Source organism: Rhinopithecus roxellana, chromosome 13, assembly GCF_007565055.1.
Source record: "Rhinopithecus roxellana isolate Shanxi Qingling chromosome 13, ASM756505v1, whole genome shotgun sequence".
Lineage (NCBI taxonomy): Eukaryota > Metazoa > Chordata > Mammalia > Primates > Cercopithecidae > Rhinopithecus > Rhinopithecus roxellana.
Window position 1 is genome coordinate 75,259,870 of NC_044561.1, and position 20,501 is coordinate 75,280,370.

A 20,501-nucleotide genomic window follows, 5' to 3' on the forward strand; every position below is an offset into this window, starting at 1 on the left:
TATTCTTCTGCGTTTGCTTCTGGCACTCGATATTATGTTTCTAAGGTGTGAGCACACTATTAGGTGTGGCTGTAGCTCCTCCATTTTCACTTCTGGATAATATTCCAACGTGTGAGGAAGCTGCAAGTTATTTTTCTCTTCTATCTACGATCATCTTGTTTGTCTCTAGCTTTTGGCTTTTACAAATAAGGCTCTTAAGAACCTTCTTGGACTTGTTGCTGGGTGTACATATGACAAAATCATAGTCGTGATCTCTTAATGCCTCATGACTCACATTAGTGGGGCCCAACCAGTGTGCTTTCTTAATGAAAGAAAAGAGAATACTTGGGAGTGGATGTCTCATATTAAGAGACAATATCATTTCCTGAAACTTCTATTTCCATTATGTGCATGTTTATGTGCCTGTGTGCACGCACTGTGAGTGCATATATATGTGTGTGCATGTTTGCATTGTGTGTGAGTGCATGCGTGTGTGCATGCTTGCATTGTGTATGAGTGCATTGTGTGTGCGTGCTTGCATTGTGTGTGAGTGCATGTGTGTGTGCATGCTTGCATTGTGTGTGTCCATGTGTACGTGTGTGTGCATGCTTGCATTGTGTGTGAGTCCATGTGTACGTGTATGTGCATGCTTGCATTGTGTGTGTGCACTGTGCATGTGTGCATGCTTGCATTGTGTGTAAGGCATGTGTATGTGTGTATGCTTGCATTGTGTGTGTACACTGTGCATGTGTAGATGCTTGCATTATGTGTGAGTGCATGTCTCACACATTGGGCATGTTTGCATTGTGTATGTATGTGTCAGTGTATGTGTGTGCAGAGGCGTATATATCAGATGGTGATGTAAGATGTATTTCTGATTGTGATTCACAGAAAATGTTTGTAAACCACTGATCTCACGCTGTAAATGCCTATAAGGTTAACTTAGAAGTTATTTTACGGCCGGGCCCGGTGGCTCAAGCCTGTAATCCCAGCACTTTGGGAGGCTGAGACGGGTGGATCATGAGGTCAGGAGATCGAGACCATTCTGGCTAACACGGTGAAAGCCTGTCTCTACTAAAAAAATACAAAAAACTAGCTGGGCGAGGTGGTGGGTGCCTGTAGTTCCAGCTACTTGGGAGGCTCAGGCAGAAGAATGGCGTAAACCCAGGAGGCGGAGCTTGCAGTGAGCTGAGATGGGGCCATGGCACTCCAGACTGGGCAACAGAGCAAGACTCTGTCTCAAAAAAAAAAAAAAAAGTGTTATTTTACTAAGTACTCATCCCAATTTATGCTCCCATGGGCAGGGTTCCCATTGGTCCTCACCTACACTTGCTATTTTTGGAATTCATAAATTTTGATAATCCAATGCGTGCAGAATATAACCTTATTGGGTCTTAATTTGCACAGCCCTGATTATTAATGCGTTTGACAGTCTCTATGTATCTTTATTTACCATTCTCGTTTCCTCTTCTGTGAAATACCAGCTTATGTCTTAACGTCTATTTTTCTCTGGTATGATTTATCTTCTCCTTTAGATTTGGAGGACTTCTTTACACATCCTGTATCTTAATCCTCTGCTGGTCATGTGTGTTGCAGATGTCTTTTCATTCTCTTTATGGTATCTTTTGAGTAACAGAAGTTCCTCATTTTAATAGGATCGTACTTACCAGCTTGTCTTTCTGCACCTTTTGCACTTGCACATTTTAAGAAATCCTTTGCTAGCTCAAGATTATAAGATATTCTTCTACATTTTCTTCTAAAAGCTTTAGCATTTTACCTTTTTGTACATTTAAGTTTTTTCCCCCCATTGGAAGTTGATTTGGGGGTATGAACTGACTTCTTTTTCCTTTCCACGGGTATAACCAATTGTCCTGGCTCTATTTCTTGACCAGCCCTCTCTTCTCCACTTATCAGTAACACTGTCCTGTTATCTAGCAAGCCTCTGTAAATTTCAGGAGTCACCATCTGAGCTCTCTGTTCTATTGTTTTGGTCAATTTGTTTATCTTTTCACAGAATATACAATGCTACAGTTACTCGAGTTTTCAATAAATCTTATAAGAGCTCTGATGCCCCTATATCTTACTGTTTTTCAATTCCTGACACCTTTGCTCTTTCATATACATTTTATAACCACCTTCTCAAGATCCTAAAAAAATAAGATAACCTGTTGGGATTTTGACTGGAATCTATTATACCTATGAACCAGTTTGTAGAAGGTAGACATCTCTTAATATTGTCTATCCTTGAATATATCTCACTTCATTTATTTATACCTTTAATGTCTTTCATGAAATTTTAATAATTTTCTCCAAACACATCTTGCATATTTTTATAAAATTTATTCCTAGGTATCTTATATTTTTTAACTACTGTTGTAAATGATATATTCCCTCCCCACAACTATGTGCTGTTATAAAATATAATTGATTCTTATATATTGATTTCTTTTATCCAACCATCTTTCTAAACACTTATTATTTCTAATAATTTGTAGATTTTGAGTTTTTACATAGACAATCATATCATCTACAAATAGTGATCATTTTATTTCTTTTAAAATACTTATACCTTTTATTTCTTTTTCTTGTTTTGCTGCAAGGACTGTCAGTAAAACATTGAAAGTCATTGTCATTCATTGTGATGGAGGCGTCCTTGTCTTTTTTATTCCTGATCTCAGAAGTTCAGTACTTCATCACTAAGAAATATCATTTAGAATAAGCTTTTTTGGTACATAATGCCCTTAATCAGCATAGATACATATCAAACTATTTCTCATTTTTAAATTATGAATGGGTTTGGAATTTTATCAAATGCATTTTCTGCATCTTTGAAAAGATCTTTTAATCTGTGAATGTGGCAAGGATATTTACAGATTTTTCTAATGTTAATGAGTTGCATTATTAGGATAGACCCAACATGGACATAATGTGTTATCTTTACATTCCATTTACTCATATTTTATTTACGACTTTTGCAACCGTGTCCATAAATGCGATTGGCCTATACCTTTCCTCTCTCATACTGTCCTTAATTTTTCCTTTTCACACTGCCCTCAAAAGGATTCAGGGTCTCTGTCTTGCAAGAGTACTTTCCAAAACCCGGAAGGGTATCAAGTGTGAGAACCCTAGCAATGTGTTCACATGGACTTAAGTTTTTGAAAACATAGCAGATTTCAACATTAATCATTGAAGAGACAGTCTCTTCCCACTCTGTCTTTTGCTGGTTCTTTCACTGGTTCTTCACACTCTGCCTTTTGCTGTGAATGTTGAAGTGACCGCGGGCACTTGGGGGATCAGCTTACGGAGAGGTTGTGTTGAGAATTATTTTAGTTAGTGCCGTTAAGTTTGTGTGTTATGCAGCCACTTCCATGTGTCATTAAGTTCTCGCTAGCAAGGTCAGTGTAGGACTGGCTTCCCCAAATACCCCTGCTTCTCACGGTCCTACCTGCCCACTGTCATGGCGTGAAGATGCACCACGAATGTGTCCTCAGCACCAATCACTAGAACCATGGGGCAGTGGAAAGACAGGTGTGAAATGTGCAGAACCAGAAGCTGGTCTAGGGAAAGTTGTTGCAAATCTCATAGCTTATACATGAAAGAAACTTCATAGAAGTTTTCCAAATTTGATAATCCTAAAAACTTATGATATTATAATAATGAGTTGTTAAGCTGAAAAAGAAATCTCCTGAATGATCGGCAACAAAAAATATTTTTACAACGAAGGAAGAAGAAAGAATAAGCGGCCTTTCTACTCTTGCCATAGAAAATGAAAATATGAAATCTTTGTCGTGTGAAGAGGTAAAGCCAACCCAATCTAAAAAGTGTAGGAAAACACTATTGTAGAAAACTCAATTGAATAATAAAAATAATATACGAGTTCTCTAAATTTTGTTGTGTTTGTGGTACGTGTCAGCTTTATAAAATTTGTAATTTATTGTTATTTTCCAATTCTAAATATTTACTTTTTTGCCAATTTTGAATTTTTGTATGAATTTCCATTCTTTTTCTTAAGAGGGCCCCCGAAATTGAATAAACTTCAGGCTCTACAAAACCTAGATCTGCCATTCATACTAAGAGCTCACAGAGTGAGTTGAAGATTGCACCCTTTTTCTACTTTCTGGACGAGTTTATGTAAAATTGGAGTGATATTGTTCTTTTCTTCTCTTTTTTTATCCAGACAAAATTTCACTCTTGTTGCCCAGGCTGGAGGGCAGTGGCGCAATCTCGGCTCACTGCAACCTCTGCCTCCCAGGTTCAAGCAATTCTCTTGCCTCAGCCTCCAAAGTAGCTGGGATTACAGGTGCCCACGACAACATCCAGCTAATTTTTTTGTATTTTTAGTAGAGACAGGGTTTCACCATTCTGGCCAGGCTGATCTCGAGCTCCTGACCTCGTGATTCGCCCACCTCGGCCTCCCAAAGTGCTGGGATTACAGGTGTGAGCCACTGTGCCCGATCCTAATTTTTTTTTTTTTTTTTAATAGAGATGGGTTTTCTCCATGTTGCCTAGGCTGGAGTCTCAAACTCCTGGACTCAAGCAATCCACCCATCTCCGCCTACCAGAGTGCTGGGATTTCAGGCGTGAGCCACTGCACCTGGCCTGCCTGGTTTTGTTTGTTTGTTTGTTTTGGTTTGTTTGTTTGATTAGTGTTTGGTGTTGGTTTGGGTTACATTTGGGGCAGGGAGCAGATTTTTAAATTATTCCTCAATTTCTTCAACACTTACAGAACTATTCAAGTTATAAACACACACGTTGGATCATAAACTTCTTTTTTTTATAAAAACATGCTGGATCTGTAGTTTTGTCTCTTTTTCATTCTCAGTAATTTTAATCTCTCCTCTTTTCCCCCTACTCCCTCTCCTTTCCTTTCTTTCATTTGATCAGTCTTAGCAGAGGTTGATCTAATCTCTCAGGGGTTTCACAGAAGCAACTTAGACCTTGTTCATTCTCTCTTCTAGCTTTGTTTTCTATTTTATTTTTGTTTTGTTTTCTATTTTATTTTATTTCGGCTTATTCAATTTTTCTATTTCTAACTTCTTAAATTGGATGGTTACCTTTAATTCTTAGGCTTTCTTCTTTTAACAATATGCTCATAAGCCTATAGGTTTACCTCAAAGTATTGATTTATCTGCATTCCATGAGTTTTCATGTGTACTATTTTTACTTTTTGCTTAGTTCTAAGATCTGTGTTCTCTTGATTTTGATTTTGATTTCTCCATTGATGCCTGAGTGTTTGGGAAGTGTTTCTTAATTTCCAAACACATAGAAATGTTTGAAATATTTTTATTACTGGCTTTTAATTTATCTGCATTGCAATCAGAACTATAGCCTGTATAATAGCAATTCTTTGAATTCTTTGAGACATTGTATGGCCTAGTATGGGGTCAGTTTTTGTAAATGTTGCATATGTGTCTGAAAAGAATGTTGACACTCTAATTGTTGGACACAGTAATATATGTGTGTGTGTGTGTGTGTGTGTGTGTATGTACATTAGTCCCTCCCTTAACCTCAGGGGAGGCATTCCAAGACCCCCAGTGGGTGCCTCAGACTGTGGATAATACCAAATCCTATGTCTACTATGGTTTTTCCTCTTATCGCATTGTATAGGGCAGGTAGTGTATATGTGGATACACTAGACAAAAGGGGGGTTCACATCCTGGGTGGGATGGAGCAGGATGGTGGAAGATTTCATCATGCTACTCAGAACAGCACTCAATTTAAAATGTATGAGTTGTTTATTTCCGGAATTTTCCATTTAATATTTCCACATCATGGTTGACTGCAGGTAACTGAAACCACAGAAAGCAAAACCGCACGTGAGTTGACCACTGTGTACACTATGCTTACATAACACACATGCATACACACACATACACACACAGATGCACGCACTGGCACACACATATATATGAAAGGAATTAAACTTGTTCATTGTGTTTTTTAAGCTTTTGTGTCATTACTGATCTTTTGTCTACTTGGTCTATAAATAATCAGAAGAGTTGTGCAAAACTATGCCATTATAATGATGGATTTGTCAATATTTTGCTCTAGCTCTAGCAATGTTTGCTTTGTATGTTCTGATATGGCCATCTTTTCTTGGCAGGCTGGACCTTTTGTGGAGTGACCACCTTTATCCCTAATAGTGCTTTTTATTGCATATCCTACTCTAACTGATTTTGATGTAGCCACCCAGTTTCCTTTTACTTAGTATTTGGCAAGTTTTGTGAATTATTTCACTTTCATACTTTCTGTGTCCCTATAGTTCAAGTATGTCTGTTGTAAATAACACATAGCTAGGGGTTTCAAAATCCAATTAGATAATCTCTGTTAATTGGTAATTAAATCCATTTACATTTTTTCATATTTGTTTTTAACCATCTTTTATTTCCCACAAACTACACTTTTTGTGCTCCTTTTCTCCTTTCTTGCTTTTTTTTAATATTTAAGGAATTAGTTTATTTATACTTACTCCTATTACTTTATTATCTTATTATATTATCTTATTATCTTACTTACTCCTATTACTCCTATTATCTTTCTTTCTTCTGGTTTGGAAGTTACACAATGCTTCTATTATTTTAGCAGCTAACTCTTGAAATTATAACATCTTAACTCTTTTCCTGATTAATGCAAGAAATTTAGAACACTAACATAATCATTTATCTTCCAAATTACATACTTCTGTTTTCCAGTATTTTTGTTCTGTCCTTTTCCTCTTTTCTTAACCCCACAAAATTAGAGGGTATTATTTTATTTCTTCATTTAAAGAATTACATTTTCCAATTCTTTGCTTGTTATTTCTTCTTAAAACTAAGACCTTCCCAGCCTGGCCAACATGGTGAAACCTCATCTCTACTGAAAATACAAAAATTAGCCAGGCATGGTGGTGTGTGCCTGTAATCCCAGCTACTCGGAGGCTGAGGCAGAAGAATTGCTTGAACCTGGGAGGCAGAGGTTGCAGGGAGTCAAGATCATGCCACTGCACTCCAGCCTGGTGACAGAGCAAGACTTCATCTAAAAAGAAAAACAAAAAACAAAAAACAAAATAAAACAAAAAAAAACCTTCCCTCCAGTAAATTTTCCTTCCTAATAAATTCCTTTGTTTAGAAGTTCATTTAATAGAGTGTAGGATGATGAACACTTTCAGTATTGTTTATTTGAAAATGTCTTTGTTTTGCCCTTGTTGTTGAAAGAGTGTTTTGATGGGTACACAAATCTAGGTTGGTGACTACTTTTTGTTTGGTGCTTTGCAGGGTCAAATGTTTATTTCTTTGGATTTTTCTTAATCCCACTTGGTACTAACTGTGCTTCCAGTAGTTTAGTGTCTTTTATCACTTCTGGAAAATTGTTAGACATTCTTCTTCACTGATTGCATCTCCTCTACCCCTTCTTTTTTTTTTTTTTTTTTTTTTTTTTTTGTCTTTATGGAAGACATTAGTTAGACTGTCTCATGATAGCTCCTATGTCTCTTAACCTCTTCATCTTAGTTTGCATTCCCTCTCTTTTTTTCCTAAATTTTGGGTAATTTCTTTACATCTATTTTCCAATTCACTAATCTCCTTTTCAACAGTGTCTAATCTGTTCCCTGAACCAGCCACTAAGTTCTTATTTCAAAAATGTTATTTTTGTTTCTCAAAGTTGTATTTGTTCATTTTCCAGATCTGCTTGATGATTTTTACGGCTCATGCTGTTTGCTCATTTTTAAACTTCCATGTTTTATTTTATTAAACATTTCATGTGTATTACTCTATATTCTGTGACAGATAATTCCAATATCTGATATTCATCTTTTGCTTCTGCCAGCTGTTACTCCATAGTGGATTGTTTACTTGTGTATTGGGGGATCTTTGAGAATTCAGATTTATTTGATCTTAATCTGTGAAAAATATTATAATTGAAAATAATAATACTTTCTTCTAGAGATTATTTATATTTGCTTCTCCCAGGAGCCAGGGGCATCAGCAGCTTGGGAGCACTCTAGCCCCTGATCTGCCCAACCTCATGCCACAGGCAAAGAAGACAATGACATCTGTCCTCTGGAGGGGCTCTCCAGGCCCCCCTTAAGCTCACTTTGGGAGCCAGAGAACTCAGAAGCTTCTCTACTTTATGAAAAAGCATAATTTATACCAAATCTAGTTAGGCACAGTGGGGAAGGCCTTCAGAATATTCAGATAAGCTATACTGCAGAAGCAGAATGCTGATTTGCATTTTTTAAAGATCATGCTTGCTGCTCCATGGAGAATGAATTACAGGGGCCAGAGTGAGTGCCAGGGAAACAGCGAGCGGTCCCTGTCAGCCTTTCATCTGAAAAATGATGGTGACTTGAGCCAGAGTGATGGCAGTGAAAATAAACAGAAGGGTATGAATCCAAGTTAATGGAGTATATGCTGATTAACTTGCGCCCCTTGTTTATTTGTAGGCACGGAAATGTGTGATTAACCACAAACCTTCATTAACTTGTCATTTCCCTTCCAATATTCATATGTTAGACTTGTAAAAATGAAAACTTCGCTTTCTATATTTGCTAATATCCAGTGTGGCCCAAGATCTAAGGACACAGGCACTCTTGTACATCACTGAGGGAAGATCAATTGAAATAGTATTTTTGGAGGACAATTTGGCCAAATCTATTGACATGTTAATGTACATTCAATTTTTCTGTTAAGAATTTCTCCAATGGAGACCCAGAATATTTATACCAAGACATATTTAAAAGGGTGTCCAATGTATTGTTGTTTTGATAATTGCGTGTGTGTGTGTGTGTGTGTGTGTGTGTGTGTGTGTGTCTGGGTACCACGACCTAAATGACCATTTACAGAGGATTGCTTAGCTACATCAAGATTAGTCTAAATAATGGAATACTATTTTGTCTTTTCCATAAGAGATAAGTCTGCAACGGAAAACTATCTCTGATAATTTAAGTGTAAAAAGCAAAATGCAAAACGATGTCTGTAGAAAGATTGCAGTCATAAAAAAATAAAAAATAAAAAAAATAAAACTTTAATAGCAGAGATCGGCATGAAACCATCTTTCTGGCAGGATACACAAGGAACTGTTCAAGTGATTCTGTTTGAAGGAAGCGACTAAAGCTTCAGGGTAGGAAGAGACTCGCAGTTCTCATTTTACACCTTTTTTAATGCGTTTTGAAAATTCCACTGCAAGCCACATATTGCTTTTGTTTGAAGAGTTTAGCCTGTTTTTATTGGACTCTTCTTGATTAGGGCACCGGCCTCCCTGAGTTATTACATCTCCTGCTTCTGCCCCTGCATCATCTCTGATTTCTCTGCTGCAGACTGTGAATGTGTGAATGTGTGTTAGTCCCCACAGTCTTAAAAAAAAAAAAAATCAACCATCCACAAAGATAGCTAAACCTATTGTTCAGTTAAAACAATAGATTTCAAATAATAGGTATAGGGTGACCCCATTTTTATAAAAATGATAATTGGATAAATACAGGTATGTATGTATAAGAAAAAAAAAAAAAGCCTAGAAAGATTTATTTATTCATTCAACAAAAATGTATTGCCCGCCTACCGTGGGCCAGGCATTGTTGTAGAGATGGAAGTTCAGAGGGGACCAAAGTCCCTGTGCTGTGCCTTTTGGCACCCCCAGACTCTAGAAGCTGGAGGGTAATGTACAGCAGCAGGTTAATGGCAGTTCACTCTGGGTTAGGTGACTGTGGACGTGCTTTTAAATCATCTTTGTGCTTTTCTGCATTTTCTGATTATTATTATTTTTTTTTTTGCCCTGTGTATGGCATAAAAGAACTTACATAAAAATAATAATTAAACCATTAAGCACAATCTATCTCACACATCTCCCTGGTTTTGACTTTCTTCTCTGTCCATAGCCAAGTTGCTACACTCATCCATGCAATATTTGGGACACACAGATGCTAACATATTTTTTGTTGTGTGTATGGAAATTAGATTTAACTTGGCATCCTGCATTTTATCTGCAACCCTATTTATCAAACAACTTGCTCCCCATTCTGACTGTGCCCCCTTCCCTGGCCTCTGCCTGAGCCTTCTCCCTAGAGCCACTTCCCTGGGGACTCTGCCTCTCCAGAGGCAGGCTTCTCCAGCCCATTATCGTCCCTGGGTGCTGTGTGGAGAGGTGACTGGGCCCAGCTGGGTGCCCTCTCTGGATGCTCAAAATGTACCCTCTAAATGTGGTACTCCTCCCCAGTTCTCTATCTCAGACACCTGCACCCCATCCTTCCCATGTCCCAGGCTGAGAAGCTGCACCCCACTTTACCTTACAAGGTAGCCTCCCCATCTTTGGCCCCAGCCTCAGAGCCTCCTTGCTCAGGAATTGACTTGGTACCCACAGGCCCTCTCAAGTCCTTCCTTCCCCAGCCCTCAGATGTGCACAACATCATCTTTAATGCAAGCCAGCAGGGGCCTTAGAGCCTGGGCCTCCCACCACCTGTCACCAGGTGCCATTCCGGCCATTTGGCCACATCTGATTGTTACTGTTCTGTAATTGAGTCAACATTTCTCTCCACATCAACTAGCTCACACTCACTTATTTTTAAAAATAATCTATCCCTCTGTGCCTTAGCCTCATCCTAACAGCAACCCAGGATTGACGTGTCAGTTATTGAATTGAGTCAAAATAGACATGAAATTAATCCAATGTAGAATGTCCACCATGGACCCCTGGAACGGTGGGCAGTGCCACCCAGGAGGCACAGTCAGCGTGGAAAACACTGCTTTTCAAAGCACACACCTGATCTTACCCCCTGCAAGCCCCCTGCCCACCTCCTGGAGAACATTCCAGCCCCAAGAAGCAGCGGGTAAGGCCTCCCTCCACACCTGCCGCTCTGTGCTTCTCTAGCTCTCCCCATGACAACCCTCTGTACAGTGCCACCATCATGCATGGACTAATTACATCCTCCTCCATCTCTCTTTGCTGGTTCACACCTCCCTGCTACCTTGCAGCTCCTGCCTGGAGTGCCCATTATAGCTCTCTCCACCTGTCAAGCAGTTTCTTGTCTTGCAAGACCTCAGAGCACACATAGGCAGTGGGGCCCCTCTGGAGGCCCCTCTTCTCTTTGAGTTCCTTTTGGTAAACTGGACCAGTATTAGGCAGAATAATTGGCTTGGAATGTCAGACCCTGAGCCCTTGTAGATGCCTCTGTGCTCTGCAACCCCATGGCCAAGCACATAGTACGTGCCCAATAAATGTTGAGCCAAGACCAGGGCTGTAAGTGCAGATGGAAAGAGGCTAGGGGTTTACAGTTACTGGACCCAGTTTTGAATTTGGGCCTCTCCACCTGAGGGTTATGTGACAGAGGCAAGATACTGTCAGGCTTTCCCTTCTGAGCCTCCGTCTTGGGGTCTGTAAGATGGGGGCAGTCATCACCCCATCTGGAATGTTTGTGATAAGGGTCGAGCAGATCCATGAATGTGGGCTTCGAAGACTCCAGAGCTTTACCAAAAACGTGCATCTTGTTATTGTGGTGGTAACCATGATACTCTGATGACTCACCTGCTGTGGTCATCCAGTTAGCACCGCTTTGTCCCCTTCCTGAGCTACATGTGCTCCTCCCAGGGTAAGAGCACAGCTGGGCCGGGGTCATGAGGGAAGGTGAGAATTGCAAGCCTGTTTATTTAACATTTAGGAAGCCAACACATTTTCCTGTACCTTGTCTGCAACACTTAAGCCAATATTTGCATCTTTGGGATTCTATTTGTATGGTAATTTTAAAATAGGGTGCGAACTTACAGCCGGTCTTTCTCCTGAAACTCTAAAAGCACACTAATTTTCTAGACGGTAAAATAATGCAATAATTAAATATTACCATTTATCTTAAAATCTGGTAACTCCTAGCAAAATGGGTTTTTCGAAACATGATGTAGGTTTTCCCACAAAATTGCACTCTAGGGAAATTTCTTAGTTTGAATGTATGAAAGAGACCACGAACTTAATCTCAACACAATGTAAGAAAAATTGATTTGTTAAATTACAATAATTTTCTTGCATTTAAAATCTCAGTGCTTCCTGTCGCAGCTGACCCAAAGGCCCCCGTATACGTGTCTTTGGGGAGAGGCCCAAGGAGCTGAGATGTCTTGTTTCATTGTTTATGAAGCTTCCCACATGCCCTTTTATGTGGTTCCAACTGGAGCTTTTGTTCTGTTGTTGGAAACTTCTCTGAAAGAGGCAACGCTAGGTGACCCTTCGCCCTTGCCTTCAGTCTCTAAATACGTTCTCTGCGCGAGTGGAAAGGAAGATCTCCCACGTGGAAGAAAGTTTGGGCACCAGAGCTGGCCTTGGTGGGCTCCTTCTTCCCCAAGGACTGGGTGGAACTAGGGAGGCTGGGTGACCCTGGGCTGGAGGCCGAAGCTGGAGCGGGCGGTGTGAGGGTTCGCCACAGTATCCCAATCGCCCCAACCAAAGCTCAAGAGGGCCCCCTTGTGGAAGCTCCCAAGAACAGCTCGGTGAGTGGTGTGTTTCCCCCCATGCTGGGGTTCCTCTCAGTCACCCCCGACATCTTGGGGCAGGTCTCAGATCCAAGGATACTCAATGGAAACCACCATCCTCCATCCCTGTCTCCTCAAAACCTAAATATTTATGCGACACGGCAAGATTCTTGGCCCCTCTGGGGAAGAGCTGGTGGAGAACCAGTTGCCAAGGCTCCATGAAGAGTTCAGTCCCTCAAGCTGGAATCCCAAGAGTCCTTCTCAGGCACCCTTTCTGGGTTCTGAGGGGTCTTCACTCTGATGTATACGAATATCTTTCTTGTTGAATGTGTCAAAACCTTGTGATTATCTTGCCAAAGTCCTCTTCTACAGAACAATGAAAGCTTCAGCCTTCTGCCAAGAGAGCTAATAAGAGTTCAGTCCAACGGGAGACTCCCAGATACACATTCTGTTTGGCAAACACTGACTCCTAACTACACCCCTTAGGGCAGTCACCAGGACATTCAGTGAGATCCAGGCACGTTCGGAACCCCTGCTACACAGTGATGCTACAAGCTATCATCATCCCCTCACTGGCTCCTCCAAGCACCAGGTGGGATGTTGGCATCAGTGGACAGCATTGGCCAAGTTTGGTATAAATAATGTCTACAGACCAACGTGCAAGCTGGGAACACAGCAGCTAAAGTTGGGCTAACGAGGCCTTGTCTCCAAGACACCGGAACATCTGGGTGAAAAGGGAAATGCTCCCATCCATCACCCTGCTGCCTTGGCTCTTTAGAAACAGCTGGCCTGTGGCTGGGATGTTCCAGTTTCCAACTGGGTGGGAACTCCGGCCAGAGCGAGAGTAATTAGCATTATCATGGGGCCGAGGGAGTTTTCATGTGCACAGTTTTCATTCTGGAACATTCCTAAACAAACAAACAGAAAAACCTAGCTTATGAGCCAGGCTTGGTGGGCCAGAACTCATCTCCCCAGGCCCCCATTCCTTTCCCATTCTGTGGACTGTGCACTTCCTTTCTCTCAGCAGGAGAGGCTAAGCAGAGGCCTCAGGGAGGTATCCACAGTGGCCAGCCGCTTCCTCATACACAGCGTTTTCCATTGTGACTTAAGCACATGTCACACAAACATAAAGCAGTCACCTTCTCCAGGTGGTACCAGGCAAGGCCCACCTTTGTCCTCCATCCCGTGGTCCAGCCTGACCTGAGACTTTTCATGGAGAACTGGGGGGCCAGTAGCGAACCAAACCCTGTCCCTTTGATCACCTTTCAACCCGCGGCTTCTTAATCCAAAGGGCCTTCTGCTCCTCAATCCTCAGACCCACTCTCCCAGGTACCCAGTTCCTCTTGACTTTCTCAGGGCAGCCTTCAACTCTCTGAGCGCACTGAGCAGAGGAGGGCACATTCCAAAGGGCTGGGATGCTGAAGGTTGCGGGGAATGGAGGGTGCTTTTTTTTTAGAGCATATCATTTCTGTGTTTCCCAAGATAGCGAAGTCCAACCCACTTCCCAACCTGCCTCCCAGCCCTGAACACAATGATTCTCAGATTAGGTGGATGAGGAGATTCAATTATAGCCAAATGAGAGACATGTGAGGTATCTGAGGACCAGCCATTCACACCAGAGGTTGGGGATGGGCTCCTTAGAATGCAAAGGGTGTCTCCGTATTTCTGTTTGCTGATGCAGCATCCAGTAGTAGCATCCAATCTGCAGCCTTCTCGGGGGAGTTCTGGTGGAAACCCCACATGCCTTTTGTGCAGTGACTTCATTGGAAAGTACATCTCTGGCTGTAGCTGTGCTGTGATGGCTCTGTTTCCATAGCCAGTCTGAAGTTTACTGGCCACACAGCAGGGGCCACCGTCGCAGCCAGCATATCTCCATTTGTAAAAGGCAGCCTCCTCTAATCAAGAGAGCTTATTTTTTGGGTGGGGAGTCACTGCTGAAAGTTTTACTTAAAATATGTGTAAGCTTCCTCCAGGTCCAAACATTCTAGGTGAATTACCTCAAGCTGACGGTTTTGAAATAAACTAAAGGGTTTCAGACATTTTAAGAAAAAAAAAAAAAAAAAACCAGCAAATCTTAATCCAAACCTCAGTATATAAAACAGAGCAACAGGTAGGGACCGTTTTGGCTAAAGCTGGGTCAAAGACTACATCCTACCTACTGGGTTGCACTATCTGTTTCAAAAATAGCCCCAGGAGTCTTCAGAAGCCAACTTGAAAACATGTGATACAGCAAAATGTAACATGCATGCTCCATCCTTGAGCTAGAGTTCTGCTGTCTAATCTGGCAGCTGCCAGCCACATGTAGTCACAGGGCACCAGAAATGTGGCCTGTCTAAATTGAGTTGTGCTATAAGTATAAAATATACACCAAGTTCTGAAGACTTGATATGGGGGAAAAAAAAAAAAAGCACATAAAATATTTCATTAATTGTTATATTTGTTACATGTTGAAATATAGTACTTGGAGCCAGATAAAATATATCATTAAAATTGATTTTACCTGTCTTTTTTTAGCTTTTTTAACGTGGCTACTAGAAAACATGCACCAATAAAATCACGTGCAGGGCTGACATTTATGGCTTGCATTATGTGCCTATGGAGCTAGTGGAGCCTTCCTAGGGGGTACAGGACCATGTCAGGATCCTGGTTTCACTAGGGCAGGTTCCAAGGGTGAAAAGAAGCTTTGAAGCAAAGTACCTGGCATTTGCTTCTTAGGCCAGATCCAGCCTATCTAAGCCTGTGACATGATCTGATGCTCACACACTAATCTCCCTTCACCTACTTCTCTTTCCTCTCTACCTGCTTGGATCAACCTGGCCCCCAGCCTACTGGGAACTCCCTGACTGATCACCCTTTCACCCTCAGCCAGATTCTTGGCAATCCCAACAACTAAACCATCTCTTTCTCCCCTCCCGCTTCAAGCCTGACTCTAATGGCCACATCCAGAGAGGTGGGAGAAGGGTCATCAAGGAACTCACACACGTGCTACTATGGACCACAAGCCATTCATTCATTCAATGAAAAATAGTCATTGTAAATAGCATGTATTGAACACTTAGTATATGAAGGCATTGTCCTAAGCACTTTCCATGACTTAACACAACAAATATGTATTGGGCATCCATCAGGCACTGTGCCAGGTGCTGGAGAATCAGCAGTGAGCAAGAGAGATGAGGACTCAGCCCTCAGGAAGCTGGCAGAGTAGTGGAGTCACAGTGAGAGGAAGGGAGAAATGAGGGATGGGAAGGGAAGGGAAGGGGAAGAGGGAGGGAAGGAAGGAGGGAAGGAGGGAGGGAGGGAGGGAGGGAGGAAGGAAGGAAGGAAGGAAGGAAGGAAGGAAGGAAGGAAGGAAGGAAGGAAGGAAGGAGGGAAGGAAGGAGAAAAGAAAAAGTTAAGAAGCCTGAAGTGACAGCCCACTAGCAGTGAGCACACCTAGCACCCAGATCTTGGTTTCTAAACACCATTTTTCAATAAAAGGAATCAGAGCTCCTTGGAGAAATGGCCAGTTTCAGGGATGGGACTGAAAACAACACAAAATGAACCTGGAAGATCTTCTGGCACCAGGAAATGAGGAAATACTCCCCCCAAAATGACAAAGACATACAGAAAGGACACAGGAGATTAACTGGAGGAGCTCCCAATGGCCAAATCAGGGACAATTTGAGCCACAAAATAAATAATGATAGTAATGTGTTATAATCAATAAAGTAAAAATAAATATTCAGGAGTTCATAGTAATATAAATAATTGAATAAAAAGATAAATGGGAGAGAAGGGACAGTACATTTTTACAGCACAATTACAGTTAATAAACTCAGAAAGAACTGGGCATAGTGGCTCATGGCTGAAATCCCAGCACTTTGGGAGGCTGAGACAGGCAGATCTCTTGAGCTCAGGAGTTCAAGACCAGTCTGGGCAACACAGTGAGACCCCGTCTCTAAAAACAAAAATAAACTCAAAAAGAGTAATGGAACTAGAGAATGACCATTTGGAAAACAACACCAATAATAATTGTAGGCAAGAATCATTGACACTTATCAATAGATGCTCAAATTAGTGGGAGAATGTATAATGAAATACAAGGTATTTCCATTATCTCTGAGTATAGCCCCATAAGGTAATTATTAATCACAGAGAGAAAAGTAGTAATTTAATAGTAGAGAAACTTGGTAGATGCCTCCTTAAGCCAGTGATCACAGTCAAGATCATCAGGAATGGGATGATTGCCTTGGTGTGCCTCCTGAGATGATGCACTGGGAAGGATACACCATCACTTCCACAACATTCTTACCAGAAACTCATGAGCAGAATTTACTCATGAAGAAACATCAGACCATCCCAATCTAAGGGTACTACAAAATAAGAGCCACTACTCTTCAAAAGTGTCAAAGTCATAGAAGACAAAAAGAAAAGAAATGTCTCAGATTGAAGAAAACAATGACAGCTCAATACAATGTGGGATCCTGGATTGAATGCTGGACCAGAAAGGGGACATTAATGGGACAATGGGTGAAACTTGAATTAGGTCTGTAGACTCATTAAGAACACTGTATCAATGTTAATGTCCTGGTTCTGATCATTGCACAATGTCTGTGTAAGATGTTAACTTGTAGGGAAACTGGACAAAGCATACACTAGAACTCTTTCTACCATTTTTGCAACATTTTTGTAAGTCTGAAATTATTTCAGAATGAAAAGTCAAAAAAGTAAATCGAAGCAAGAAAGCAGATAATAAATGCCAGATGTGATGAGTGCTGCACAGGAGAGAAGAGAATGGAGTGTACAGAAAAGGGATGCCTGGAAAGGATGCGCTGCCAGGAAATGCCGTTTATGCTGAGACCTCCGTGAAGACGGAGAGCCCAGCACAGAACAGAGAATGGAACAGCACAGGCAATAGCCTCAAGGCAGCCAAAGGTTTGCCCTTTCAGCACGAGGGACTCACAGTGGAAAAGCACTGTGGGATGGGGTGGGTGATCAGGTGGTAAAAAGGCAACCAGTTTCAAATGGCTTCAGAGGCTACACAAGAAAGCTTGAATGTTGAACTGAGTGCACTGGGAAATCATTGAAGTTGTTGGCCATTGTTTAAATTTCCATCAAGACATTAGGGATGGTTTGAAGTTATACTCTGATGTGAGCCTATTTGATTAATGCCAATCTCTCCAGGAGAACAGGAATTCTGACCATCATGTGCAGCCATATAGAACCAGAGTCCATTTCAGTTCCAGGCATACAACAGGCATTCAATAAGTATTTGGGGCTGGGCGCAGTGGCTCACGCCTGTAATTCCAGAACTTTGGGAGGCTGAGGTGGGCAGATCACGAGGTCAGGAGATCAAGATCATCCTGGCTAACATGGTGAAACCCCATCTCTACTAAAAATACAAAAATTAGCCAGGCATGGTGGCATGCGCCTGTAGTCCCAGCTACTCAGGAGGCTGAGGCAGGAGAATTGCTTGAACTTGGGAGGTGGAGGTTGTAGTGAGCCGAGATCGCACCACTGCACTCCAGCCTGGGCGACAGAGCAAGACACTGTCTCAAAATAAATAAATAAATAAAAATAAGTGTTTGTGTGGGGGAGGAGAAATGAATGAATGATAGTTGGGTCACCTGGGGAACCTCAATTTTGGATGGTCATTGTTATCTGCTGTGGGTTGAATGTAACCCCCCAAAAAAGATATGTTCCAGTCCTAACCCCCAGTACCTGGGAATAGGACCTTATTTGGATATAGGGTCTTTGCAGATGTCATCAAGTTAGGATGAGGTCATGCTGGATTAGGATTAGGGTGGGCCCTGATCCAGGGATTGGTGCCTTTATAAAAGAAAGGAGAGGGAGATTTGGACACAGGTGCAGACAGAGGAAACACACAAATAGGGAAGAAGGCCATGGGAAGATGGGGGCAGAGACTGGCGTGATGCAGCCACAAGCCAAGGGACACCTGGAGCCACCAGGTCCTGGGAGAGGCCCTACCCACACCTTGATTTCAAACTTCAGACTTGCAGACTCCAGACTGGGAAAGGATCGACTCCTGTTGCTTCAGCCACTCAGTATGTGGTCTTTGTCGTGGCAGCCCTGAGATGTCCAGATGCTCTCCTTTTGCATGCCTCAGGTGAGGTGACCAGTTCACCTTGAACTGCTCCTCCCTCCATCTTCCACGCACCACCCTCAGGCCATTTACCACACCCACGAGTCCCTTGTACATCTACTTATTAAACACGATTTCATTAAAATATAAAAAGAAAATAATTAAAATAAAATACTTAATATTTTAATATCAAGTTCAGATCAATCCCCTTTTAAAAGTCAGTCCTCAGCAAAACAGGCCGTGCAAGTACAAGGTTGTTACGGTAACTACCGACACTTTTAACACCTCCTAAAATCAATGCGTGACTGTTGGAATACGAAGTGCTCGCATCGCGCCTAAAATCACCTCTCACCCCACCCTGCATTCATTAGTGCCTTGCTTCGAGAACCTCAGAACAAGCAGATTAAAAGAGAAGAAAAGTACTTTTCTTTTGCTTTTACCCCCAAAAGAAAGGTACCTGAAAAGCTGATATTTCTCCATCTGCTCTGGCTACAAAGCTCGCATCTTTTCTCCACCCTCTTCTCTCTTTGATCCATACCTGCGTTTTTCCTGATCTTTGAAGAAAACATAAATTGTGGCCCCAGGAGTGAAACCTGTCTAAGCCTCCACTGTTCATCTGCAAAATGGAATAACCACACCCACCTAGGAGAATTGCTGGGGAAGGGAAGTAAGAGAAGGGCACAGAGTGTGGGATTCCATCTTTATGAAATATCCAGAATAGGCAAATCCACAGAATCGGAAAACGGAGTCATTGTTGCCGAGATCTAAGAGGAGAGGGGAGCGGGAGTGACTGCTGATGGGCACAGGGTCCCCTTCTGAGGTGATGACAACGTTCTGGAATGAGATCATGGTGGTGGTTGCACAGTATTGTGAATGTACTAATGCTACCAAATGGTTCACTTTAAAATGGTGCCTTTTTTTTTTTTTTTTTTTTGAGACTGAGTCTCACTCTTGTCACCCAGGCTGGACTGCAATGACATGATCTCAGTCCACTGCAACCTCCGCCTCCTGGGTTCAAGCGATTCTTCTGCCTCAGCCTCCCAAATAGCTGGGATTACAGGCGCCTGCCACCACGCCCAGCTAATTTTTGTACTTTTAGTAGAAACAGGGTTTCACCATGTTGGCCAGGCTGGTCACAAACTCCTGACCTCAGGTGATCCGCCCACCTCAGCATCCCAAAGTGCTGGGATTACAGGTGTGAGCCACCGTGCCTGGCCGACAGGGTACCTTTGAGGTTAGGTGTATTTTACTGGGTGTATTGTGTTTTATTTGGTTAAGAAGCATCTGTCTGCAGAGGAGTGACAATGGCCAAGTCCCTCCACTCCTCCAAACTGCAGTTTCCTCATCAGCAAAATAGGTTCATTGACCGAACCCATGTCACAGGTGGTTGTGCCAATGACACCTGTCAATCCTTTGGGCTCTGCCAGGGTACTGATACGCTGCCGCTGGGAGGGCTCAAGGTCATAATGCAGATGAAGCACCTGACCTTGGGCCTCCCACTCAGGAGACACTGGGCACCACTTGATGATCTCAAGACAATCTTAACCGAGTGCCCACACTTCCGTGTGTGCTCAGCGAGTGTTCTTTCCCCGGAAGGCCCCAGGCAGGTCCATATGGTATTTGTTCATGAGGCCTGTTTCTGGTGCTCTGATTCAGGATGACACATCAGCCTCAAGCAGGTCATATTTTAAGCTCCGGTAGCCTGGTCTGAGCCATTGGGAACTCCAGATTTAATTCTTCAGGTAATTTGAACGATGCTATCTAATTCCAAGTGTCCTGCTCTTATGAATGCAAAAGCAGCATAATTTTTAATTAGTGGGTAAACAGTAAATAATGAATGACAGTAAGTGGGCACCACTGTTAATTAAAAGTCCATGGTTGATAAAAATCAATTTGGTCCATGCATTTAACTCCCGTCTATCACTTCCCTGCAAAAAGTTGTGTAACCAAACCCACCACACCATCTACTTGCAGCTATTACTTCTTTAGTTAAGACTTTTTTGGAGGAAGAGAAA

General features: G+C 42.0%; 1 protein-coding gene across 1 annotated transcript in view; it reads left to right on the forward strand.

The window, feature by feature from the left end:
- Positions 1 to 20,501, forward strand: part of APCDD1L (APC down-regulated 1 like) — a 56,549-nt gene that overhangs the window by 21,495 nt on the left and 14,553 nt on the right. The gene's annotated exons all lie outside the window — the stretch shown is intronic.